The sequence below is a fragment of the Manis javanica genome, chromosome 3 (assembly GCF_040802235.1).
Source record: "Manis javanica isolate MJ-LG chromosome 3, MJ_LKY, whole genome shotgun sequence".
Classification (NCBI taxonomy): Eukaryota; Metazoa; Chordata; class Mammalia; order Pholidota; family Manidae; genus Manis; species Manis javanica.
In genome coordinates this window covers 172,145,001-172,172,200 of record NC_133158.1, presented here as the reverse complement: position 1 = coordinate 172,172,200, position 27,200 = coordinate 172,145,001, and the positions used below count along the sequence as shown (strand labels likewise).

The window sequence follows — 27,200 nt, the reverse complement described above, 5'->3', positions numbered from 1 at the left end:
TAGCTATGTGCATGCTATTTATTACTTTAATTTTACAAGTTTTTCATGGTTTAAAAATAAATACCGGAGGGGAATATGGTCCCATTTTCAGTAATATTTATTCCCCATCACAGCTTGATCTAATCCCAGCCATGGCCCCAAGCTTTGACTAGGGTGATCTTTCTAAGACATCACAGCCCCATAGCTGGTGCCACCCTGGATGGCAGCCTCACTTGCCTTTAGAAGATCTTTGGTCAGACATGGTACCTCATCTGCCCTCTGAATACTCTGCCTAAAAGCATTCCCCTAGTTTTCCCTGACGCCATGCACTCCCCTCCCCCAGCAGCCCAAAAGGAGCCCATAGCCACAAACTTTCTACAAAACCTCCCAGCATCTGCTTTCTCCCTAACTGAAGATTTCTCTGGCAACTTACGTCTAGCCCAGTGGTTCTCCAAATGTGTTCTGCAGACATTTGTTAGCGCTCCTGGACATGTGTCAGAGCTGGGTGCCTCAGGCCCACTGAGTCAGGAACTCTGGAGATGACCCCAGCATCTGTGCTTTAACAGACCCTCCAGGGGTTCCTACTGCTCAATCAACCATCTAATCTTCTTTTGCTGGATTTTTTTGCTACAAATTCCAGTAGCATCTCAGTGACGGCTTAGACCTACAGGCCGCTTTCACAAAGGATGGAAGCACAACCACCCCCAAGCCTGCTTTCTAAAAATGGCTGGAGCCTCTCACTATCTGATTCTTTGTAAACAATATTTAAAACAGAGGAGTAAATGGATTATGTTACATGTATCACACACGTGTCCACACCATGCCCCATCTTATAATTTATCCTTATAATTTGCTCCATAGACTCATACACACACACACACATCAGAAACAATCACAGAGAATATGGATCTGCTACCCCCACCCCCTCAGCCCCTCTGCACCCCATAAGTGCTCCATTCTCTCAAGCACCCAGACTTCAGCTTTCACCCAGGAAGATGCCCTGTGGAGATAAGTTCCCTTGCGGTTGAGGGTGAGTCAATGAGCCTAGGCCAGCCACTCCTCGCTGCCACCTGGCTGCTTCTCTGTCTCTGTCACTACCATGAGTGATGAGCCCCTCAGATAACCTCAGACAAGAGCCACAGACTTACATCACTTCCTTAAAGGGGCACCTGATGAACATGAGCCCATCTCCCAAGCTCCTGCTAAAGAAAAGATTCCTGTGGGGAGGAGCTGGCCCTGGGACTGCAGAGCAAGCCTTCTGCACAACGTGAAATTACTGTGGACTGGAAACTGCCTTTCTTATTATTAAGCACCTGGTAGAACTACCTACCCTTCTTTTCTTTGTCTTTCATCTTTGCCATTGCAATCTTTGGGGGCTTCACTCTGTTTACTAAAGGTGTGTGGGTGTTAAAGTCACGCTATGGAAAAAAACATGCTCACACCACAGACTCTTTTTTCTCCGCTTCCACACAAGCAGATGTTTTCACGACTTTCTGAAATAAAACTATCTGCTGCTACTTGCTTTTTGCAATTTTTCTTAGGAAAAGAAATTCTGCCCCTACCAACTCAAAAGAGAAAGACAAATGACCCCAATTTTAATGTGTACAAAATTAAAAAAAGGCCAGTCCCAGATAAGGAAAGAAAAACATCTGACAAGATGCTCTATTGAACTAGTAATCAAGGAAATGCACATTTAACAACACGTTCACCCTTTCAATGGGCAAATATTTACAAGTCCAGTAGGGAGCACTGGGGTGGAAAACCAGGCATGCTGACACCCCTGAGGGTGAACCAGCTCCACAGGCATGATGCCAGGATCTGTTAACATATAAAGAGTGCATCCCCATGGCCAGCCATTCCACAGTGGAATCCCCTGTAGAGAATATTCATGAATGGCTTCAAGGAGGTATCCCAACAAAGGTATTTGTGTTGGTGAAAATGGAAAACAACTACATGCCCTTCAATAAGGCAATGATTTCATAAAGGATGGTATGTCCATTCAATAGAATACTGTGTAGGAGTTAAAAAGAATGAGGTAGATCTACACAGGGCATATTACTGAATGAACAAAGCAAATTGTAGATGATATGTTCAACATAGTGGTATTTCTGATGGAGACAAAATGACATTATCTACTTGTCTAGAAACATATATATGTTCATAATTGCAGATGAAAGGCTCTGCTTTCACACTGCTTACCTCTGGGAAGAAGTTGAGGGTTGGGGGAAGGTAGTCAAAGAGAAGTTTAGCTTCGTCTGTAATCACTGAATATTTTACTGTTGTTACTGACCGAGGGTCCTAGAAGAATTAGCATCAGACTCACAGTTTGGCTTGGATAAGGCTTTACTAAAATTTATGCTCGAGCAGAAAGGAGACAGCACAGAGGAAGAATCCTCAGGCTGTCTTCCAAAAAGAAGTAGAGGAGGGTTTTTAAAAGGTCTCACAGCTGCTAATCCTGAAGCCAAAATTATCACCAAACAAGTTTAATTCTGGAAACTATGCCAACAATTGCTGACACACTGCCTAGGGTGAGTGATGACACACAGCCCAATGTCTAAATAAAATCAAATGAAAATCTTTACATCCTCGGATATCAAGTAAGCAACACCACAGATGAATCAAAGATGAAATACAACTGCTAGGAAATATGCAGGGACATACCCCATAAGCACAATAGACAATAAAGGCTCCGATCGCTGTGAAATGCTTAACAGAGCTGGGTCCTTTTCTATTTTGTTTCCCTATGAGAGTGTATTCAGGAATAAATTGCACAACTGTGTATTTAACATTAAACATTTTAAGATTCTAATACGTGTTTCTGTATATTGAACAGCACAAAATCTGTAACTTATCTTGAGCATTAAGTATTTGCATTTGTGCAGATATACAATTACTTCTCCTTAGAAAGTTATGATAAAATCATTCCATTTGTCAAAATCCCTCATTGTTCATCTGACAGTTAAGATCAAAGATGGGTTCTCTGTGTTCAACTACATGCACACACACATACATTTACCCGTCACTCATCCTGGGCATAGCCAGTTTCCACCCTGTGCCACACTGTATTAAGTTTCAGGATGTCTAAAACCACATCCAAGCAGGCCTTTCTGATTAGCTGATAGCTTCGTTGCCAGGCTTCCGTGCCATCTGATTGTCAACTCATAATCTCAGAGCTGCCAAAACCAAGAGACACCCGACCTGGTGGTGGTGCCTGGGTCTGCGGGCGCAGCCCGACAGCTGGCAACTGGTTTCCTGGCCCCAAACCACACGGCTTCTCACATGGCCTCATCTTGCAACATGCTGTCCTGTCCCTCCTACCAGCCTGAACTTCAGAGCAGGCACTGGCGAGATGGTGGGGGGCCTACAAGGCTGCTGGTTGGCCAAAATAATCTCAGGAACTTCTTCATTACAATGTTCTAATTTATATCCCACTTAAGGAGGCAGTGTTATATAATGAAAGACATGGAGACTTGGAGAAAAGTGTAAAAGCACATGTCACAGGGACTTGAGTACTTTTGTTGGCATGACCACCCTCTCTCCATGAGCAGATCCCAGAAAAGCCAAATTATAAGCCTGTAAGAAGGGGTTTAGACAAGAGGTTAGAAGATGATGTAATGGGCATGTTGGGCTCTCCCACACTTTGGGGTGAACCCCCTCTCTGGACCACATATACCTGAGTCTTTTGTTTCAGTGAGATGGGGATTTTAGGACACCAAAAGGAGACAAATGAATGTTTTCTTGGTTTCTTCCTTTCCTACCAATGCAGTGCCATGCCCCCTCCAGCAATCACCCACACTGCTGCCGGCTACCTTCCACAAAGGGGGTCTCAGCAATGATATGAGCAGCGGGAGGCTCAGAACTGTTGACAGCATTTCTTTAAAACTTAGAGGTGAACCAAAGGAGGGCTGCTCCTATGGCTGTGTCCCACTGCAGACAGGGAAAGATGGAACCTGTGGGCACAGGGGGCCATCCAATCACTTACTTCATTTGTGACATTGACCATGTCCTCCAAGAGAAAAAAGAAAGACTGAACAAATGTGAGTGTAAACAAAGAGGAGCTTTAAACTAATACCTGCCAGACATGGCACCTTCCTTGCCCTGTCTTCTAGGAAGAGCCTCATGAAGCTTAAACCATAAGAATGGCTTACAGTCTGCCTAGCCTACTATCCAAGGGTCTCCCATGACAGATGTGCAGCACCAGCAGGCTTAGATGCCTGATGCACCCCACACACAGCGGGACCGACCTTGCCACAGGCCATTAGCCAAAACCCTCCATCTGGGGGACTGACTGTCAGTGGTTGCCTCTGTGGAACTCCTTTCTCTGCTCCTCCTGCCCCACCAGCCCATTTCAGTGCACACATGCTTTCTTTAGCCCTTCAGTCAGTGTCACACAAGACTTACTAGCCTGGGGCACCCTCTGTTTCAATGACTCTGCAACTCTGTTCTGGCCCTAATGTGTACATTTGATGGCTTCCTTGATGGTTGGGCCTTTCAAACTTTAATGTGTCAACACATGGAGATCTGATTGAGTTGACACGTCTGGATGGAGCCTTAGAGTCGGCATTTCTAACAAGCTTCCAGGTGATGCCCGTTCTGCTAGGCCAGGACCATACTTTGAGTAGGAGGACAGTCAAAGGACAGTCTTACTTCCAAGTTTGGGAGACGCGAGGAGAAGCCCTTGTAAGTCCAGGGAGAGGAAATCCTGGGGCAAAATACCTCTAAAAACCGAAAGCAGTCAAAGGGAGAAATAAAGTTTAAAATCCGTTTATTTCTCACAAACTGCAGTCCAGGGCCTTCTCTCTTTCCTTCTCCAGCAGCAGCAAAACTGGCCCTCCCCTCCCCTCTCACGTACAGATAAGCCCTCAGTTGCCCAGGTAACTACCCATTGATATGGAGATGAACTTCTCTCCACCCCTGAGGAATGATGCAAATGCACTAAAGTCATATTTCTTTACACCTCTGAACACCTATTGATTTGCAGATACACTATGTCAGGTGAGATATTCTGGAAATGTTACAATTTTACCCACACCCTGAATCAGAATAACCACTTAGGATGGTGCAGAGAATGGCTGTCAGTGCCTGAAGAGACAACACACCTAAATGGCCAAATAAACTGTCTTGGGCAAGGAAACTGTTGACTGTTATTGTTGCACTATATTCTACAGATTATATACTGAGTTTGAGCAACTCATTTCATTAAGCTTCATTTTCCTTCGCTATAAAATGGGATGTCATCCTTTAATAAGGATATATTTGCAGATATTCTGAATCAATATATACTTATATATATATATATTCATCTTCTCTTTGTTCATCTAAATGAACAAAAGCTTTGTGTGTATGTCTAACTCACCAAACTTCTGCTAAATGCTGAGAATCTGGAACTAGAACTTGGCTGAAAATCCACTCCAAAACTGTTGGCTCAAACAGTTATTTTAAGAGTCATCTGGTTTGCTAAGGCTTACAGAGCTTCTTAAGGAACCCAGAATGATTTATGGTTTGTAACCATGAAGCTAGTGGTTTCAAAGAAGTTTCACTTACTCAACCTTGAAATTCAGCGGAAAGCTGGGGAAAATCCACTCAAAAGAAAATTGCTCCCCTGAATCCTGATCAGCAGAGCTATGTAGGGCCAGAACTTGGAATCCATTCCATCAGGGCCAACATTTGTCTTTGAAAAATGAGTATTCTAAAGAGGTGCCAAATGGTAACAATGTAAAAACTTCAGGGCTGGATTCCAACCCATCCAAAAGATTCTTGTGGCAGATGCGTTCAGCCGGGTAGATCCTTAGAGGGGCCACAGGTGATTCTGGCACAAGGGCCCCTAAGTACCCATCACCACTATTTCATTCTCTGCCCAGCATTGGCTAAACACTGTTTTTGTTTCCTTTAATCCTCACCACAACCTGCAGAGGTGGGGATTACTTTTACTCCCATTTTACAAAAGAGGAAACTGAGGAAAAGAGAAGTTAATTAACAAGTGAATTTAAAAGATGGAAACTTTAACTCTCTTATTTTTATCTGAGCAATGTAAAATTAAATTATTGACCTGCTTAATTGTTTTGGAATTGCCCCCAATCTACACAGCTCTTCCATGGTACATCCAAGGTTTTATATACAAAGCTGAATATCACAGCACCATTGATTATATTGAAAAAGTGTAAACAACCCAAATCTGAAGTCAATTACTGTATATCCAGAGAGTGGAAGGCTGTTCAGCTGTAAATATATTTTCAACGAATTTTTAGTGACATGAAAAAGCCCTAATGATATAATATGAAATGAAGAGGGTAGGTTATTTACACACTCATTTATTCAAAAGAGTTCTTGAACACTTGTTTTTCCCTCATAGTTCTGGCAATAGAGCTGGCCACCAGTCAATTAGACATTGTCTTCGTAGAGCTTACAGTCTGATGGGTTTGAAAATTTACTGGAGGAAAAAGCCCCCAAATGGTGGCAGTTGTCATCTCAGGAAAGTGAGGGTGCTATTTATTTTCTTCTTCATTCTTAGGTTATTTCCAAATTTTCTGTATAAAACATGTATTACTTAAAAAGAAACAGATTCATTGAGGTATAACTGGAGCACAATAAACGGCACCTATTGAAAGCATACAGTTGGAAAGAGTATGCTACAGTATACACCAGCAAGGCTATCACTGCAGCCAGGTAGTGCACACATCCGTCACTCCCAGCGTCTCCTCGAGCCCCCTGGTAATCCTTCCTCTCACCACCCCTATCCCCTACTCCCCATTCAAATGCCAGTCTGCTTTCTGTCACTATGGTGTGGTTCATATTTCTGGAATTTTATCTGAACTGACATATATAGTATGTACTCTCCATTGTCTTGTTTCTTTCACTCAGTATCATTATTTTGACATTTACTAAACACAAGTTGTGTTCAGTGTCAATGTCAGTAACCATAGTTGTTCCTTATTATTGTTCAGTAGTATTCCATTCTATGGCTATATCACAGCCTGTTATCCACTCAGCAATTGGTGTACATTTTGGTTGCTCCCAGCTTTGGGCTATTACAAATAACAGTTTTATAAACATCCATGTTTTTATGCATACATATATTTCTGTTTCTCTTGGGTAAACATCATGAAGTAGAATGGCTGGGCAGTATGGTAATACTGTTTAATTTTTGAGTAACTACCAAACTATTTTCAAGTGGCCTTACCATTTTCACTTTTCTACCAGGAGTGTATGAGTTCCTCTTCACTTTTTAAAAAAAAATTGCATAAGAAATAAATGAATATCTGCTGTTGTAAAAAGAAAATTTTTTAATTCAGAAATATATTGGGTGAGAAGAGTTAAAGTTCCCTTTATGCCATTCTTTTCCTAGTTTCTCATACATATTTATTATTAAAAGTTTGGTGTGGTTTCATCCTGTGACTTTCTTGGCACGTGCGTGCGTGTGCATATGTGTGTGTGTGTGTGTGTGTGTGCACGTGTGTACGTGGGACTCTACAATATCTGCTGCTCTGGCTCTGGCTTCACGATGCACAAGGAAGCCTGGAGACCTTTCCTTGTCAATGGACATAGCTCTAGCTCAATCTTTTGAATTGTTGCTGAGTATCTTACTTGAATAATGAGAGGAGGTGGGAGTACTTTTTTTTATGTATTATTTTTATTGCAAGGTAGTTGATAAACAGTATAATGGTTTCAGGTATAACATAGTGATTCAACATTTATATACATTACTAAGTGTTCACCACAGTCAGTGTATCTCACCATACAAAGATATAACATTACCGACTGTATTCTCTGGGCTGTACTTTCATACCCGTGACTAATTAATTTTTTTTTTTTGAAAGGGCATCTCTCATATTTATTGATCAAATGGTTGTTAACAACAATAAAATTCTGTATAGGGGAGTCAATGCTCAATGCACAATCATTAATCCACCCCAAGCCTAATTCTCATCAGTCTCCAATCTTCTGAAGCATAACGAACAAGTTCTTACATGGTGAACGAATTCTTACATAGTGAATAAGTTCTTACATGGTGAACAGTACAAGGGCAGTCATCACAGAAACTTTTGGTTTTGATCACGCATTATGAACTATAAACAATCAGGTCAAATATGAGTATTCATTTGATTTTTATACTTGATTTATATGTGGATCCCACATTTCTCCCTTTATTATTATTGTTATTTTTATTTTTAATAAAATGCTGAAGTGGTAGGTAGATGCAAGATAAAGGTAGAAAACATGGTTTAGTGTTGTAAGAGAGCAATTGTAGATGATCAGGTGTGTGCCTGTAGACTATGTGTTAATCCAAGCTAGACAAGGGCATTAAAACATCCACGGATGCAGAAGATTTCTCTCAAAACAGGGGGGGTGAGGTTCTAAGCCTCACCTCTGTTGATCCCCAATTTCTCACCTGATGGCCCCCCTGCGACTGTGCCTGTCTTAGGTTGTTCCTCCCTTGAGGAATCTTACCCGTCTCTGGCTAACCAGTCATCTTCTGGGGCCATACAGGGGGGAGTACTTTTTTTTAATGTGGTTAGTATATTAGTTACCTGTGCCACAAAAGAGGCAGGTCTCTTCAAAATTTTAAACTCATGTGACAGTTGGTGAAGTTCCTCTTTCTTTTACTAACTGAAGAAAGGCTGCCCATGAGAAAGGCTTGAGTATCTTCCCGTAGACCTCGGTGTCCTGGTGTACCATAGGCTTGGCCACCCTTCCAGGGAGCAAGAGAACGGTTCAGTGAAGATTTAGTGGGTGACCCTAAGGTGTAAGCAGCTCTGCCATCATGTTACATCCAAGTTTATTTCGTGTTTGTCAGAGTAGAATTGCCTTTGCTGGTCCATCATCGGGTGCTGCACTTCGCGGTGAGGAGGCTTTCTTAAGATTAGTCATTCTGTGAAGGGCAAAAGGGCTTCAACTCTTCAACTTTTAGTTTGGGAGATGAGTAAAATCGGGAGTTTCTTTTTATCACGTCATAAAATTTACCACATCTGCCCAATGTGACAAGAAACCTACTTTCTTGTTTGTTAGACAAGGCAATCCATGCCTATTGAGCACTTCAATTTTTAACTGTCTCCTCTATGGGTTTTTTCCCCCTTTATTTTCTTGTAACAGTCACAGTGGTACTGAGACTATATTAACTGATACCTCTTTGTCCCTGTGCAATTATCTGGGGACTTAATCATTTATACTTACACGAAATTGGAATTATATTCCAATACAGTTGTATATCCTGTGCTTAGTATTATATCATAAATGTGTTTTCATGTTATTAAATATTAAACCAAAAGTTAAACTAAATACAAATCTTCCTTGTTAATGACTTCACAGTATTTCAGATATGGCCATACCATAATTTATCTAACCATTCCTTTAAGGCTGGTTGGTTTTTACTAGTAGATAAAGATTTTAAGTAGCAGGAAAAGTCATAAAAATCAGTAATGGTGATCACTGAAAATTAGGTTCTGGTGGCAATACTAAGATTAAGTTAGTTACCAGCTCTTGAAGTTATTTTTTACTCATCTTCTTATGATAATGCCTTCTTAATTATTTTGAACTAAATATTCTGCTGCTTTCTCTCACTTTACTCACTTTTAAGATTTCAATCTTTAGAAAATGTACAAAAATTTTACTCATTATTTGATAGCAATTTAATCACACATTACTCACTGGTCACTGGCAAGGGTGGTTGGTTAAAAGTCCATGTGCTATCAGCTGTCCCATAGAAGACCTTGATGTCATGGTCTGTTTCATACATAATGTCCCACTGTGTGTAATCTGTGAAAATAAACTAGAAACATCAAGTCATTGTCCCTTAAATGCCTCAAAATTGCATTTCAAAAAAAAATATTAGCACTTTCTTATGTAACAAAAACAATAGCACATTGCACCTAAGATTAGTAAAATTATTCTTCAACATGATCTGATAGCCCATATGTATTCAAATTTCCCAAATGTTCCCCAACATGTCTTTTGTAGTCTCTGTGTCCAAACCAGGAGGCTATTCAGGACTACTCATTGTATGTGGTTGCTACATCCCCTCTAATTAATAAATCTAGCCTCTAGTCTCTTTCTTCACGGGTCTTCTTATGCAGCCATGGGCCTTTGGAGGCTCCTCCCTTGCTTGCCTGTGGTGCCATTGAGCTCCCTCTCCAGTATTTCCCAGAAGTTATGTCTGCAGAGCGATTAGGCCCCAGGTAAATATTTTTGGCTAGACTGCATCCCAGGTCATGCTGTGACATCATGCACGACACCAGAAGAATGGTGTACTATCTGGTGTCCCACCTTTCTAATGCTAAAATAAACCGTTAGATTAGGGTGAGGGCAGTCTGATCCATCCATTGCACAGTTACATTTTTCTTGTGATGACCAGAATCATGTAACTGTGGTGTTACTTTGGTTCCACATGAATATCCAGATGTTATCAGCCATTCACCTAATGTCTTTAACACAAGTTAAAAGTCCTTGCTTAGATCTTCATATTCTGAAATTGCAAGATCATGATTTTCTAAGTCTATCATCCCTCTACATCTACCTGGCAGTCTTCTGTAGAATAGTTTCATCTTATAAGCTAGAGCTATTAGGTTATTTTGAAGTATAGTTCTTACTGGAAAGACAGTAAATGTATTTCCCCTTTAATATGTAGTTTTCAAATAAAGAGTTGGTATTACTTACCTCAGAAGAGTTTCTTCTGGCTTTTTCCTTTTTTTTTTTCTTTGTCTTTGTCTTTTTCTTTTTGGTATCATTAATCTACAATTACGTGAAGAACATTATGTTTACTAGGCTCCCTCCTTCACCAAGTCCCCCCCACATACCCCTTCACAGTCACATCCACCAGCATATAAGATGCTGTAAAATCACTACTTGTCTTCTCTGTGTTGCACAGCCCTCCCTGTGCCCCCCCCCCACTATACATGCTAATCATAATGCCCCATTTCTTTTTCCCCACCCTTATCCCTTCCTTCCCACCCATCCTCCCCAGTCCCTTTCCCTTTGGTAACTATTAGTCCATTCTTGAGTTCTGTGATTCTGCTGCTGTTTTGTTCCTTCAGTTTTCCTTTGTTCTTATACTCCACATATGAGTGAAATCATCTGATACTTGTCTTTCTCCACCTGGCTTATTTCACTGAGCATAATACCCTCTAGCTCCATCCATGTTGTTACAAATGGTAGGATCTGTTTTTTTCTTATGGCTGAGTAATATTCCATTGTGTATATGTATCACATCTTCTTTACCCATTCACCTACTGATGGACATTTAGGTTGCTTGCTTTTTCCTTTTTTTGAGTATCATTATGGATCATGAATTTTCATTTATTCAATGGTGTGCTTTTATTGAATTATTCTTGGCTCCCATGATAATACTATTTCCATCCGAACCCAATGCAACCAAAACTGAGTTTAATTTAAAACAGTTTCAAAATAAAAATGGTTCCAAATATAACTTTCACATATTCTAGAAAGAGGAAGCACTACTTTCTAAGAGAACAGTGGCAAGATAACCTAATAAACTGTTATCATTATTGTACTTATGTTCTCTCTTCATCTTGAAGATATGGGAGAATTCCAAACAGCTACAAGCCTGTGCTGGTTATGCTCATTGATGATCAGAGATTTAGGTGCGTGTTGTTGTTAATGCAGCACAGATAAACTCACATTCAGGGTCAAGTTGATTGACCCATACTTGAAGATGCTTCCAAGCCACAGCAGCTATTTTTTTAAAATACTCTTTCTTTCTTATTTGCAGTTAGAACATAGTCTAGACTCTCTTTCTTTCTCAAAAAACAGATAGTAGAAACAAGAGGATCAGAGCCCATCCTCACGTTCTTTCGCCACCATGGTTTGCAGAAAAGGTGATGAGTAGACCAAGCTTTGCTGTTGCTGAAATAACTACTGAGTTATGCCCTTCCGTCAACATCCTCTGTGGTCCTGCAGATGTGCATTTTGATTTTGCCCTGTGTCACTACTGGTCCCTTCCCCAGGGGAGCAGATCTATCTGAAGAGAAGCATCACATCCCACTCCTCACCTTGTTCGTGACCACGCTCTGTCCCCTTCAGCAGAGGCTGAGGCATTCTTCCAGGCTGCTCCCCGTGTCCCTAGCAGTTCCAAAGGGAGGATGCAGAGGCCACAACTAATCTGCAAGGTTCTTCAGAGGAAGAGCATAACTTTAGAACCAATTCACACAGCTTTAAGACTCACTTTAGCTCAGAAGAGCAGAGACCATATCTGTTCCCTCACCAATGTGACACCAGAACCCAAGATGGTGCAGGCATAAATATCAAGTCTCAGGATACATTTGATGGACAAATAAATGAACTTGATTACCAAAGGTCCATAGCTGGCCATATGTAATTTTCATCTTATTAGGAAAAATGATCTCCATAACAATGAAAACAATAACAACCACCAGGTTAGAAATAAAATGTTTTGACAGTGGCTTGGTAACAAGCAAGCCATGTGGCTGGTTTTAGACCTCAGCTGTCCCCAAGACAAATTTGTAATAAATGATATGAATGTCCTCACAACTTTTAGTTTCTATAAGTAAATTTACTTTTTAGGTAAGGGGTGAGGAAATTCCTCTAGTTAGTTATACCAGGAGAGCTAATTGGTGAAACCTAAGAAAATGGTAGAGCCCAAAACAGTTGTATGCTTTAGTTTGTAATAAAATGTCAACAGTGCTAGTTTATGGTCTTTCCTAGGGTCTTATTCAACTGTGGATTTGCCCCTTGTATCTATGAACAAGCATACATGACAACACATGCACACTCACACACTCACACACCTTTGCAAATACAATTCGCTCGTAGGCAGGCTCAGCCTCCTCAGAGACTATTTTATCCCATGTTCCCACCCTCTCCTCTGCACACATTGAAGCTGTACTAAATAGTTTTATCTGAGACTAGCCACCAATTAGAAAAACCTTTTAGGAATAAAGCAGAAAGGTTGGACTGGTTTCTGGCTCAGAAAAAAACAAACATTCAGCAACCAAACAGTACCTCTGGGTTTTCTAAGCTTTTGCATTTTAATCAGGGTTCTCAGTTTTACTCATAATCCATCTTCCCTTTTAGCATTAAAAATAAATCCTCCCTTGAACTTTTACCCTCTGAAGTTTTGATCTCAGGCATTTTTTTCTTTTTGATTCTTTGCATTCTTTCAAAATAACTATAATACCCACAAGGGGTATCTGTACTGAGATTAAGCAGGCTTGGAATAAATGCTGCTCCTAGGCCACTCTAGTTCCTGGAAATGATGCCTGCCTCTCTGGCCTAAGCTCATTACTACAAGCCAGTGTACGTAGACCCTATGCTAAATGGAGATACATTTTTTTCTTATCTTCTCTCTAGAAATAATCCCAAATAAAAGACCCAGAAGAAAAATGCCCAGGTGAGAGCCAAGCAGAAAATTGTTGGCAATGGACTGGACCAGAAATAGTTGGGAGACAGAAGCTGAAAATCTCTCCTCCCAACAGACAAAAAAAAGTGGCTTTAAAATTAAGATGGGAAACATGAAACTGCTTCACATAATGTAACTGTTGCACCACTCCATGTTTATTACATGAACTCCTAGCACCAAGTTCCCTTGCTGTGCCAGCATTTATGATTTATGAGACCAGTGGAGAATGCAACCCTTCTCTAAACTCCAAACCTCCCTCTGGAGCTCTATCTGGCCTTTGTGATCCATTTTCAAGATGACTTGTATGTTCCATGTGCTTCAAAAGTCACACAGTGAAACATGAACCTGCCTATGTATTTTGACTTGGTCTAAAATAAGAAAAGATTGATTTCAGGTAAAGAAAATCTTTACCTGCCAAGGAGAACTCCACAATTCTATTTTTAGAAAAGTAGATTATTCATGCTTGCTAATGTTGCTGTTTTTACCACCTACAAAATGCATTTATTAAAAGAGGCTGATAATAAATGCTCACCCACTATCTGGATTATTGTAGGATCCCACCTTCCTCTCCTTTTAATGTCTGCTCTACCCTGCTAACACATGCACTTTCAGGCACATGCATTACACACAAATACATATGCAACCATACACAGAAAGATCATATACACACACATATACAACACACATATATGCACATACTCTCACATGTGAACACTCCTGGACACACACCCTTCTTTCATTCTCTTGGTATCATTTCTTGAATAAATTATTACTTGCAGATGAAAATTTAAAATTGACATTCAATCTTTATTTTCTCCCTCTAAAAAATATGTGTGTTCATCATGCTGTGATCCTTAGAGATTATTAGAGCAATATTCTGTGATTAACATATAATTAATGTGTCATTCCATTTCAAGTTTCCCTAATTTTTATTTTTCAAATTTTATTTCAATTCTTTACACTATTTACTAAGTAGTCCATGTAATGGTCTCTGTGAAAAATCCACATGCATTCATTTATTACTTTTTGACATTTGGAAATGAGAACTAATCCACTGTATTTTTCTGTTGGTGAAAAAGTATTAGCATAGGATAGAGGCCTTTGCAAGGTCAGGGTCCTCTGATGAGTGTGAAGGGAGCAGAAAATGTAGACCCAGACTTGTAGGGTCATTACAAGATGAAAACTCATCCCTGTATAGCAAATATTTTTTAAAATACAGGAAGAGATTAGTTCCCATTTCTGCACACATTATCAGCTTGTACCATCCAGAAAGCAAGCTTTCGTTTTTAAATTCAATTGTTAAAGCATTTTTATTTTTACCCATAAATAATTTTTACAAGGAGCAATAAGAGGCGTATGAGTTCACAGTCAGTGGGTTCATCACAAGGATGATAAAGTAAATCAACCTCCTCTAAAAACCACAATTTACAACTTTAAGTGAACACACACCAATTTCTATAGTAAACATCCTATAGAAAACATTTGCAAACTCAAGGCTCAAATCAACAATTCTTAGAATTATGTTTTGATGATGACAATGCAGGAAAACTGCTCTCTGAGTAAAGACTGACTTAACTTTTGGATGATGAGAGAAACCAAATTTAACAAAGGTCACTATCCTTTTCTTTTTTTTTTATTTTTTTTATTTTGGTATCATTAATCTACAATTACATGAGGAACATTATGTTTGCTAGACTCTCCCCTTCACCAAGTCCCCCCCACATACCCCATTACAGTCACTGTCCATCTCCTTTTCCTTTGGATCTAAACAAAGGTATTTTCAAGCCAGTTGTGTCAGTAGCTTCTCTTTCTCTCAAGATTTCTATTTTTTTTATTGAGGTTTCTTTTTTTAGTTTTGTTTTTATAGTATATATAGCATATAAATATAATTTATAAAATTATAAATTTTAAAATACAGGAAGAGATTAGTTCCCATTTCTGCACACATTATCAGCTTGTACCATCCAGAAAGCAAGCTTTTGTTTTTAAATTCAACTGTTAGAGCATTTTTATTTTCACCCATAAATAATTTTTACGAGGAGCAATAAGAGGCATATGAGTTCACAGTCAGTGGCATGTGATTTAACTTTCACAAATACACTAGGGATATTAATGAAATATTTCCATGACACTAGGTAAAAATGTAAACAAGGCAAATGTTGCCTTGAATGCTTCTCTGTCACACTGTGACCCTAAGTAGTCCTGCACACTGGAGTCTCCCAAATCTTCCCCTGACCTTGGAGGTAATGTTGAAGGGATAATTCATATTTTGGCTGAAGTACTTACAAACACAAGCCTCACAGAATCTTTCAGAATAAAGAAGAGCAACACAAAATAATTTTGTTGTGAAACATTAGGTATTTTTTTTGACCGCACACCCTGACAGTTGCTTAAAGAGCCAAATACAGTAGCATTTCATTTTAATCTACTAGTCATGTATTTATTCACTGTTCTTGGAAATGGCTGGGTATGAGCCAGTATTTTTTTCTCCTGAAAACCGAGTGCATAAAAGTGAGATCCCAGAAAAGGCTTTAAAAAACTTTTGGCCAGTTGATTTAATCCATCTTGCAAGAAAAATGCAAAATTAGCATACATTAAAATTACCACTTCCTTGATAAAATGATCATTATGATTAACTGATTTGAAAAATCATAAAACATTGTTTTTTGCACATCAGAAATGAAATTAAAAATAAATGGTCCTTCAGCCTATTTGCCCAGTAACATCTCTAGCAGTTATTTTTTTAACTTTTATTTTAAACATTTTAATATGCATTTTAGTCCACTGGGCAATTTCATCAATGTGTGTAACTTCTAGGTTGGTGTAATTGATATATTTCTCAGTCCACAAAGTTAAGTGTCCAAGAACCATCCCATTGATTTTCCAAGATACAATTAAATTTTTATTTTGAACTCTTTTTTATCTGAAGACATACACCAGCTTCCTGTCTAATCTTGCTGTAAAATACCTGCATGGGACCTGCCCAGCAAACCTAATTGATATCAGACAGACACTTTGACACACCCTCACCAAGTCCAAGCATTCCTGCTCAAAGTAAGGTCAAAGCAAAAATCAATCAATGGCGAGGCAAGTCTTCCCACTGGCCCCACGCAGCCCCACGCAGTGTGGAAGGCCTGGGTCTGCTCAGCCATTTGGAGAAAAGGGAGGAAGGCTCACACCCGAGGGCCACAACCCACGTGAAAACACCCGTTAGCAGCAGCATTTGGAGTGCAGAATCAGGAAGAAAGGGTTTGTTCTGTTGAGTGGTCTCCATCCAGGCCTCTTGCTGACCTGAAACTCCTTCCTCGTTTCTCATTTAAAAGAGAACAGAAAGGAGGCCTGGCCCTAAGAAGGAAAGTGCCTTGACCATGGGAAGCACATAAAATAATGGCAAATGTAACAAAAAGTGTTTTTTCAACAGCTTTTATTTTCTCTTTATATCATTAAATTATAGAAGTAATGCCCACTTAGTTACAAAATTAAAATTGCAGACATGTATAAGCAGAGATCAACTACCCCCCACACCTATCACCATTATTACTCCTGCCCAGGTTTGAGCATAAGTTCATTGCTTTATCTTTCTAATTTTTTCTGTGCATGCATTTATAATTAAGTAAGTGAGATCTTACTATGACTATTAGTCTCCAACTATATTTGTTTTTATTTTGTTATATATTATGGATATCTTTCCATGTCAGTGCACATGTATTCTTCCTTGTTCTTTTTGACAGCTGCAGAGGAGGCCACCTCATTGCAATATAACTTATTTAGTCATTGCCCCAAATCAGGAACATTTAAACTACCTCAAGATTTTTACCACATCAAAGCCACAGTAAACATCTCTGTACACACATCTTTGAGTTTTTTTTTTCATAAATAAATTCTTAGAAGTGAAGGCAAAACAATGTGTCAAAGGGTGTGTGCATTTTCAGTTTTGATACTGATTTCCAGTTTGCCCTCCAAAAAGAGCCATACCACTTTTTCCTCCTACTAAAGGTTTTAGGCATGTCTTTTTCCTCATGTCCTAGGCAATATTTAATGTTAATAATTTTTAAGTATTTCCACACTCATTGATGAAACAACTAACTTTGAGCAAAAATACAGGGACACCAAGGGAGTCTACCCTTCCAGAAAAGCAGAAGGGGAGTCACCTGTGGGACTGAAGAGGAGAGGGAAGGCTGAACGCCTGAGGCCAGGGCAGACTTTAGTAGGAGATGGGCACCTGGATGAAGAACAGGAGCTGACCCAGAATGTCAAAGCAGCTGTAACACTGAAAGGAAGTTGAAAAAAAGAGTCAAACAGTTTTTATGAAGCCAATGCAGTTACTTATGCAACTTTTCTGGCTTTGGAGCAAGAACAAAAGACTGGATGCATTTAAGGTTGGAATTGATCTTGTTGGTTTCATAACAGAGAGTTAACTGGTGAGAAAGGCAACTTCTCATGGTTAAGTGTTGACATTGCAGATCTAGATTTGGGAACCACACAAGTGAGTCAAGGAGAAGGGATTAGAGCAGAAGAAAACATAAGGTTCAAAAGATCACAGTTAGGTCATAGTCAGGTCAAGGGCAAAGTTTAAGGAAAGTGAAGGAGGTGGAGGAGCACTCAGATATCAGAGAGGGACATTTCTGAGTTTAAGGCTTCAGCACTGCAGTGCAACAGCTGCTGACTGATGAGGTGTGGGGAGCAGAGTAGGTGCTAAAGTGAAATACTTGGAGAGACTGAGATTCCAACCACTTGTGGAGAACAGGTACCCACAACTGGTCACACTGGGACAAAGAAAAGGAGGGTGCTTTGAAAGACTTCCCAACAGCAAGGGGGCTGCTAAAGGAGTAAGGATTATACAGCGCTTGCTACTTGGGAGAAAGGACAGGTGGACAAAACAGTCATGGCACACTCAGCCCAGCAGGTTGGAAACTTTCAGGAGGTTCAGATGCTCCATCCCTCAGCTGGCAACACAGCACCAAGGCCCCTCACAGCACCTGCTGCTCCTTCCTCCCACTGGCACAGGCTTGCAAACCTGCAGCCCCTGCCATTGCACCAGGCCTGCTGGAGAGAAGCCCCACCTGTGGCATCTACAGGGGCATAATGCAGAGGCTGCTCCCTGTGCACTCAGCCCACTGGCACTGGCAGTGGAGGCAGACACTGCAGCCAGAAAGCAGGTAAGAGCTCTTTCCTCCTGGCAGGCACTGGTGCAGAAGGCTGGAACCCCCACCATCCTTCCAGCTGCTGGACAGCTCAAGAGAGTAGAGTTTCTGGGCACTAGAGGGCGCCACCTACACAAAGTTATTATTCCATATTATTCATTACAAATGTGAAGTGAAAAAGAAACTTGTGCAAACCAAAATCCTGCAAACACCAGAAAGAGGGCTCAGTGGAACAGAAATCACCAATCTTCTTGATAAAGATTACAAAATAAAAATCATAAATACGTTCACGGAGCACCAGAAAAATGTTCAAGACCAAAGGGAGGACTTCAAGAAAGAGAAACTTTGAAAAATACAGTATCTGAAATGAAACATACAATGGAGAGATTTAAAAGCAGATTAGAAGAGGTAGAGGAGATGGTAAATGGAATAGAAATTTAAAAATAAGAATACAAAGAAGATGAGGCACAGAAAGAAGAATCTCTAGGAATGAAAGAATAATAAGACAACTCTGTGACCAATCCAAATGAAACAATACTCACATAATAGGGGTACCAGAAGAAGAAGAAGAGAGAAAAGGGGATAGAAAGTGTCTCTGAGGAAATAATTGCTGAAAACTTTCTCAGTCTGGGGAAGGATATAGTCTCTCAGGCCATGGAAGTGCACAGATCTCCCAACACAAGGGACCCGAGGAAGAAAACACCAAGACATAAAATAATTAAAAAGACAAAGACCAAGGATAAACACAGAGTATTAAAAGCAGTCGGAGAGAGAAAAAAGATCACATACAAAGGAAAACTCATTAGGCTATCATCAGACTTCTCAACAGAAACCTTAAAAGCCAGAAGGGAGTGGCATGATATATTTAATGCAATGAAGCAGAAGGGCCTTGAACCAAGAATACTCTCCCTGGCAAGATTATCATTTAAATTTGAAGGAAGGATTAAACAATTTCCAGATAAGCAAAAGTCGAGGGAATTTACCTCCCACAAACTGTCTCTACAGTATATTTTGGAGGGACTGCTATAGATGGAAGTGCTCCTAAGGCTAAATAGCTGTCACTAGAGAAAATAAAACCACAGTAAAGGAAATAGACCAATTAATTACTAAGAAAATGCAAAATTAAATAAAATACACACAAAGTCAGTCAAGGGATATACAAACAGCACACAATATGACATCTAATACATAAAGAGTGGAGGAAGAAAAATATGGGAGGAAAAAAAAACCTTTTGGTTGTGCTTGTAATAGCATAATAAGCGACTTAAGTTAGACTCTTGGACAGTAAAGAAGCTGCACTTGAACCTTTGGCAAGCACGAATCTAAAGCCTGCAATGGCAATAAGTACATATCTATTGATAATCACCCTAAATGTAAATGGACTGAATATACTAATCAAAAGACAGAGTTATAGAATGGATTAAAAAAAAAAACAAGAACCATCATATGCTGCCTACAAGAGACTCACTTCAGACACAAAGACATACACAGACTAAAAGTGAAGGGATAGAAAAAGATATTTCATACAACTAATAGGGAGAAAAAAGCAGGAGTTGCAGTTCTTATATCAGACAAAATAGACTTCAAAACAAAGAAAGTAACAACAAAGAAGGATATTACATAATGATAAAGGGCTCAGTCCAACAAGAGGATATAACCATTATAAATATCTAAGCACCCAACATAGGAGCACCTAAATGTGTGAAACAAATACTAACAGAATTAAAGGGGGAAATACAATGCAATGCATTCATTTTGGGAGACTTCAACACACCACTCACTCCAAAGGACAGATCAACCATACAGAAAATAAGTAAGGACACAGAGGCACTGAACAACACATTAGAACAGATGGACCTAATGTACACCGACAGAACACTCCACCCAAAAGCAACAGGATACACATTCTTCTCAAGTGCACATGGAACATTTTCCAGAATGGATCATGCACTAGGCCACAATAGAGCCTCAGTAAATTCAGAAGGACTGAACTTGTACCAACCAGCTTTTCAGACCACAAAGGTATGAAACTAGAAATAAATTATGCAAAGAAAACAAAAAAGCCCACAAACACATGGAGGCTTAACAACATGCTCCTAAATAATCAATGGATCAATAACCAAATAGAAACAGAGATCAAGCAATATATGGAGACAAATGAAAACAACAACTGAAAACACCAAAATCTATGTGAATCAATGAAGACCTTTCTAAGAGGAAAGTATATTGCAATACAGACTCACCTCAAGAAAGAACAAAAATCCCAAATGATCAGTCTAAAATCACAATTAATGAAACTAGAAAAAGAAGAACAAATAAGGCCCAAAGTCAGTAGAAGGAGGGACATAATAAAGATCAGAGCAGAGATAAATAAAATTGAGAAGAATAAAACAATACAAAGAATCAATGATACCAGGAGCTGGTTCTTTAAGAAAATAAACAAAATAGATAAAACCCTAATCAGGCTTATCAAGAAAAAAAAAAGAGACTCTACACACATAAACAGAATCAGAAATTAGAAAGGAAAAATCACTATGGACACCAAAGAAATACAAAGAATTATTAGAGAATACTATAAAAAATTATATGCTGGGAGCCAGGATGGCGGCGTGAGTAGAGCAGTGGAAATCTCCTCCCAAAAACACATAGAGCTATGAAAATATACCAAAGAAAAATCTTCCTAAAATAGAGACCACAGGACACAGGACAACATCCAGACCACATCCACACCTGCAAGAACCCAGCGCCTTGCGAAGGGGGTAAGATACAAGCCCCGGGCCGGCGGGACCCGAGCGCCCCTCCCCCCGGCTCCCGGCGGGTGGAAAGAAACCGGAGCGGTTTTTTTTTGGCAAGTGCTTTTTGGAAGCCTTAAAGGGACGGGCCCCCGTTGCTAGGGAGGCAGGGTGGCGGGACCGGTGAGCAGGTGCCTGGGACCGGCGCCTGAGGACAAAGAATATCCAGCGTTTCTCCCTGCGGGACCGGCGGGCGGGTGCCTGAGACCGGCGCTTGAGGATGGAGGAAATCGCGTGTTTTTCCCCTTTTTTTTTCTTCTCTTTTTGGCGAGCACCTTTTGGAAGCCTTAAAGGGACAGGGACCCCGGTGCTAGGGAGGCAGGGTGGCGGGACTGGTGAGCGGGTGCCTGGGACCGGCGCCTGAGGACAAAGAATATCAAGCGTTCCTTCCCTGTGGGACCGGTGGGTGGGTGCTTTTTGGAAGCCTTGAAAGGACAGGGACCCTGGTGCTAGGGAGACAGGGCAGCAGGACCAGTGAGCGGGTGCCTGGGACCGGCACCTGAGGACAAAAAAAAAAAAAAAAAAAATCACGTGTTTTTTCCTTTTTTTTTTCCTTTCTGTTCCCTCTCTCATTGCTGCTGTTGTTTTGGTTTGGAGAGTGCTTTTAGGAAGTCTTAAAGGGGCAGGAAAGGTCACTTAGACCAGAGGCAGGGAATCTGGGGATCTCTGGGCACTCTAACCCCCTGGGCAGCAGGGAGTACAGAGGCCCCTTACGGAGATAAATAGCCTCCTGGCCGCTCCCCCTCCAACGGGGCTCCACCATTTTGGAGGAACAGCCTCAGCCAGACAAAGCCAACACAGCAACAGCGGAGATAAACCACAAAGCAACTGGGCAGGAAGCAGAAGCCCTGTCTGCGCACAGCTGCCCAGCACAAGCCACTAGAGGTCGCTATTCTCCCAGGAGAAGGCCACAAACCAAAAAGAAGGGAAGCTCTTCCAGCGGTCACTTGTACCAGATCTGCAAACTATCTCTATCACCATGAAAAGGCAAAACTACAGGCAGACAAAGATCACAGAGACAACACCTGAGAAGGAGACAGACCTAACCAGTCCTCCTGAAAAAGAATTCAAAATAAAAGTCATGAACATGCTGACGGAGATGCAGAGAAAAATGCAAGAGCAATGGGATGAGATGCAGAGAAAAATGCAAGAGCAGTGGGATGAGATGCAGAGAAAAATGCAAGAGCAGTGGGATGAAGTCCGGAAGGAGATCACGGATGTCAGGAAGGAGATCACAGAAGTGAAACAATCCCTGGAAGGATTTATAAGCAGAATGGATAAGATGCAAGAGGCCATTGAAGGAATAGAAGCCAGAGAACAGGAACGTATAGAAGCTGACATAGAGAGAGATAAAAGGATCTCCAGGAATGAAACAACACTAAGAGAAATATGTGACCAATACAAAAGGAATAATATTCGTATTATAGGGATACCAGAAGAGGAAGAAAGAGGAAAAGGTATAGAAAGTCTCTTTGAAGAAATAATTTCTGAAAACTTCCCCAAACTGGGGGAGGAAATAATCGAACAGACCATGGAATTACACAGAACTCCCAACAGAAAGGATCCGAGGAGGACAACACCAAGACACATAGTAATTAAACTGGCAAGGATCAAGGACAAGGAAAGAGTTTTAAAGGCAGCTAGAGAGAAAAAGGTCACCTATAAAGGAAAACCCATCAGGCTAACATCAGACTTCTCGACAGAAACCCTACAGGCCAGAAGAGAATGGCATGATATACTTAATGCAATGAAACAGAAGGGCCTTGAACCAAGGATACTGTATCCAGCACGACTATCATTTAAATATGATGGCGGGATTAAACAATTCCCAGACAAGCAAAAGCTGAGGGAATTTGCTTCCCACAAACCACCTCTACAGGGCATCCTACAGGGACTGCTCTAGATGGGAGCACCCCTAAAAAGAGCACAGAACAAAACACACAACATATGAAGAATGGAGGAGGAGGAATAAGAAGGGAGAGAAGAAAAGAATCTCCAGACAGTGTATATAACAGCTCAATAAGCGAGCTAAGTTAGGCAGTAAGATACTAAAGAAGCTAACCTTGAACCTTTGGTAACCACGAATCTAAAGCCTGCAATGGCAATAAGTACATATCTCTCAATAGTCACCCTAAATGTAAATGGACTTAATGCACCAATCAAAAGACATAGAGTAATAGAATGGATAAAAAAGCAGGACCCATCTGTATGCTGCTTACAAGAAACTCACCTTAAACCCAAAGATAAGCATAGACTAAAAGTCAAGGGATGGAAAAACATATTTCAGGCAAACAACAGTGAGAAGAAAGCAGGGGTTGCAGTACTAATATCAGACAAAATAGACTTCAAAACACAGAAAGTAACAAGAGATAAAGAAGGATACTACATAAGGATAAAGGGCTCAGTCCAACAAGAGGATATAACCATTCTAAATATATATGCACCCAATACAGGAGCACCAGCATATGTGAAGCAAATACTAACAGAACTAAAGACGGAAATAGACTGCAATGCATTCATTGTAGGAGACTTCAACACACCACTCACCCCAAAGGATAGATCCACCGGGCAGAAAATAAGTAAAGACACACAGGCACTGAACAACACACTAGAACAGATGGACCTAATAGACATCTATAGAACTCTACATCCAAAAGCAACAGGATATACATTCTTCTCAAGTGCACATGGAACATTCTCCAGAATAGACCACATACTAGCTCACAAAAAGAGGCTCAGTAAATTCCAAAATATTGAAATTCTACCAACCAATTTTTCAGACCACAAAGGTATGAAAGTAGAAATAAATTCTACAAAGAAAACAAAAAGGCTCACAAACACATGGAGGCTTAACAACATGCTACTAAATAATCAATGGATCAATGAACAAATCAAAATAGAGATCAAGGAATATATAGAAACAAATGACAACAACAACACTAAGCCCCAACTTCTGTGGGATGCAGTGAAAGCAGTCTTAAGAGGAAAGTATATAGCAATCCAGGCACACTTGAAGAAGGAAGAACAATCCCAAATGAATAGTCTAACATCACAATTATTAAAACTGGAAAAAGAAGAACAAATGAGGCCTAAAGTCAGCAGAAGGAGGGACATAATAAAGATCAGAGAAGAAATAAACAAAATTGAGAAGAATAAAACAATAGCAAAAATCAACGAAACCAAGAGCTGGTTCTTTGAGAGAATAAACAAAATAGATAAGCCTCGAGCCCAACTTATTAAGAGAAAAAGAGAGTCAACACAAATCAACATAATCAGAAATGAGAATGGAAAAATCACGACAGACTCCACAGAAATACAAAGAATTACTAAAGACTACTATGAAAACCTATATGCCAACAAGCTGGAAAACCTAGAAGAAATGGACAACTTCCTAGAAAAATACAACCTCCCAAGACTGACCAAGGAAGAAACACAAAAGTTAAACAAACCAATTACAAGCAAAGAAATTGAAACAGTAATCAACAAACTACCCAAGAACAAAACCCCGGGGCCAGACGGATTTACCTCGGAATTTTATCAGACACACAGAGAAGACATAATACCCATTCTCCTTAAAGTGTTCCACAAAATAGAAGAAGAGGGAATACTCCCAAACTCATTCTATGAGGACAACATCACCCTAATACCAAAACCAGGGAAAGACCCCATCAAAAAAGAAAATTACAGACCAATATCCCTGATGAATGTAGATGCAAAAATACTCAATAAAATATTAGCAAACAGAATTCAACAGTATATCAAAAGGATCATACACCATGACCAAGTGGGGTTCATCCCAGGGATGCAAGGATGGTACAACATTCGAAAATCCATCAACATCATCCACCACATCAACAAAAAGAAAGACAAAAACCACATGATCATCTCCATAGATGCTGAAAAAGCATTTGACAAAATTCAACATCCATTCATGATAAAAACTCTCAGCAAAATGGGAATAGAGGGCAAGTACCTCAACAAAATAAAGGCCATATATGATAAACCCACAGCCAGCATTATACTGAACAGCGAGAAGCTGAAAGCATTTCCTCTGAGATCGGGAACCAGACAGGGATGCCCACTCTCCCCACTGTTATTTTACATAGTACTGGAGGTCCTAGCCACGGCAATCAGACAAAACAAAGAAATACAAGAAATCCAGATTGGTAAAGAAGAAGTTAAACTGTCACTATTTGCAGATGATATGATACCGTCCACAAAAAACCCTAAAGACTCCACTCCAAAACTACTAGAACTGATATTGGAATACAGCAAAGTTGCAGGATACAAAATTAACACACAGAAATCTGTAGCTTTCCTATACACTAACAATGAATCAATAGAAAGAGAAATCAGGAAAACAATTCCATTCACCATTGCATCAAAAAGAATAAAATACCTAGGAATAAACCTAACCAAAGAAGTGAAAGACTTATACTCTGAAAACTACAAGTCACTCTTAAGAGAAATTAAAGGGGACACTAATAAATGGAAACTCATCCCATGCTCATGGCTAGGAAGAATTAATATCATCAAAATGGCCATCCTGCCCAAAGCAATATACAGATTTGATGCAATCCCTCTCAAATTACCAGCAACATTCTTCAATGAATTGGAACAAATAATTCAAAAATTCATATGGAAACACCAAAGACCCCGAATAGCCAAAGCAATCCTGAAAAAGAAGAATAAAGTAGGGGGGATCTCACTCCCCAACTTCAACCTCTACTACAAAGCCATAGTAATCAAGACAATTTGGTACTGGCACAAGAACAGAGCCACAGACCAGTGGAACAGATTAGAGACCCCAGAAATTAACCCAAACATATATGGTCAATTAATATTTGATAAAGGAGCCATGGACATACAATGGCAAAATGACAGTCTCTTCAACAGATGGTGCTGGCAAAACTGGACAGCTACATGTAGGAGAATGAAACTGGACCATTGTCTAACCCCATATACAAAGGTAAACTCAAAATCGATCAAAGACCTGAATGTAAGTCATGAAACCATTAAACTCTTGGAAAAAAACATAGGCAAAAACCTCTTAGACATAAACATGAGTGATCTCTTCTTGAACATATCTCCCCGGGCAAGGAAAACAACAGCAAAAATGAGCAAGTGGGACTACATTAAGCTGAAAAGCTTCTGTACAGCGAAAGATACCATCAATAGAACAAAAAGGAACCCTACAGTATGGGAGAATATATTTGAAAATGACAGATCCGATAAAGGCTTGACGTCCAGAATATATAAAGAGCTCACACACCTCAACAAACAAAAAACAAATAACCCAATTAAAAAATGGGCAGAGGAACTGAACAGACAGTTCTCCAAAAAAGAAATACAGATGGCCAAGAGACACATGAAAAGATGCTCCACATCACTAATTATCAGAGAAATGCAAATTAAAACTACAATGAGGTATCACCTCACACCAGTAAGGATAGCTGCCATCCAAAAGACAAACAACAACAAATGTTGGCGAGGCTGTGGAGAAAGGGGAACCCTCCTACACTGCTGGTGAGAATGTAAATTAGTTCAACCATTGTGGAAAGCAGTATGGAGGTGCGTCAAAATGCTCAAAACAGACCTACCATTTGACCCAGGAATTCCACTCCTAGGAATTTACCCTAAGAACGCAGCAATCAAGTTTGAGAAAGACAGATGCACCCCTATGTTTATCGCAGCACTATTTACAATAGCCAAGAATTGGAAGCAACCTAAATGTCCATCGGTAGATGAATGGATAAAGAAGATGTGGTACATATACACAATGGAATACTACTCAGCCATAAGAAGTGGAAAAATCCAACCATTTGCAGCAACATGGATGGAGCTGGAGAGTATTATGCTCAGTGAAATAAGCCAAGCGGAGAAAGAGAAATACCAAATGATTTCACTCATCTGAGG

General features: G+C 40.1%; 1 protein-coding gene and 1 long non-coding RNA gene across 5 annotated transcripts in view; one reads left to right on the top strand and one right to left on the bottom strand.

Moving 5' to 3' along the window:
• LZTFL1 (leucine zipper transcription factor like 1) overlaps nt 1-27,200 on the top strand; it is an 89,496-nt gene that overhangs the window by 8,045 nt on the left and 54,251 nt on the right. The window lies entirely within an intron of this gene.
• Nucleotides 7,604-27,200, bottom strand: part of LOC108383889 (uncharacterized) — a 38,574-nt gene continuing 18,977 nt past the window's right edge. For 2 of the 3 annotated variants that reach the window (XR_005057896.2, XR_012129539.1), the window contains exons 2-5: nt 11,982-12,101; nt 10,630-10,704; nt 9,625-9,732; nt 7,604-8,848 (exon numbers count right to left, since the gene is read on the bottom strand). This is a non-coding gene — a long non-coding RNA (uncharacterized lncRNA). Of the gene's footprint in view, nt 8,849-9,624; nt 9,746-10,629; nt 10,705-11,981; nt 12,102-27,200 lie in introns of all 3 variants that reach the window. The other variant, XR_005057895.2, reaches the window with a different exon arrangement.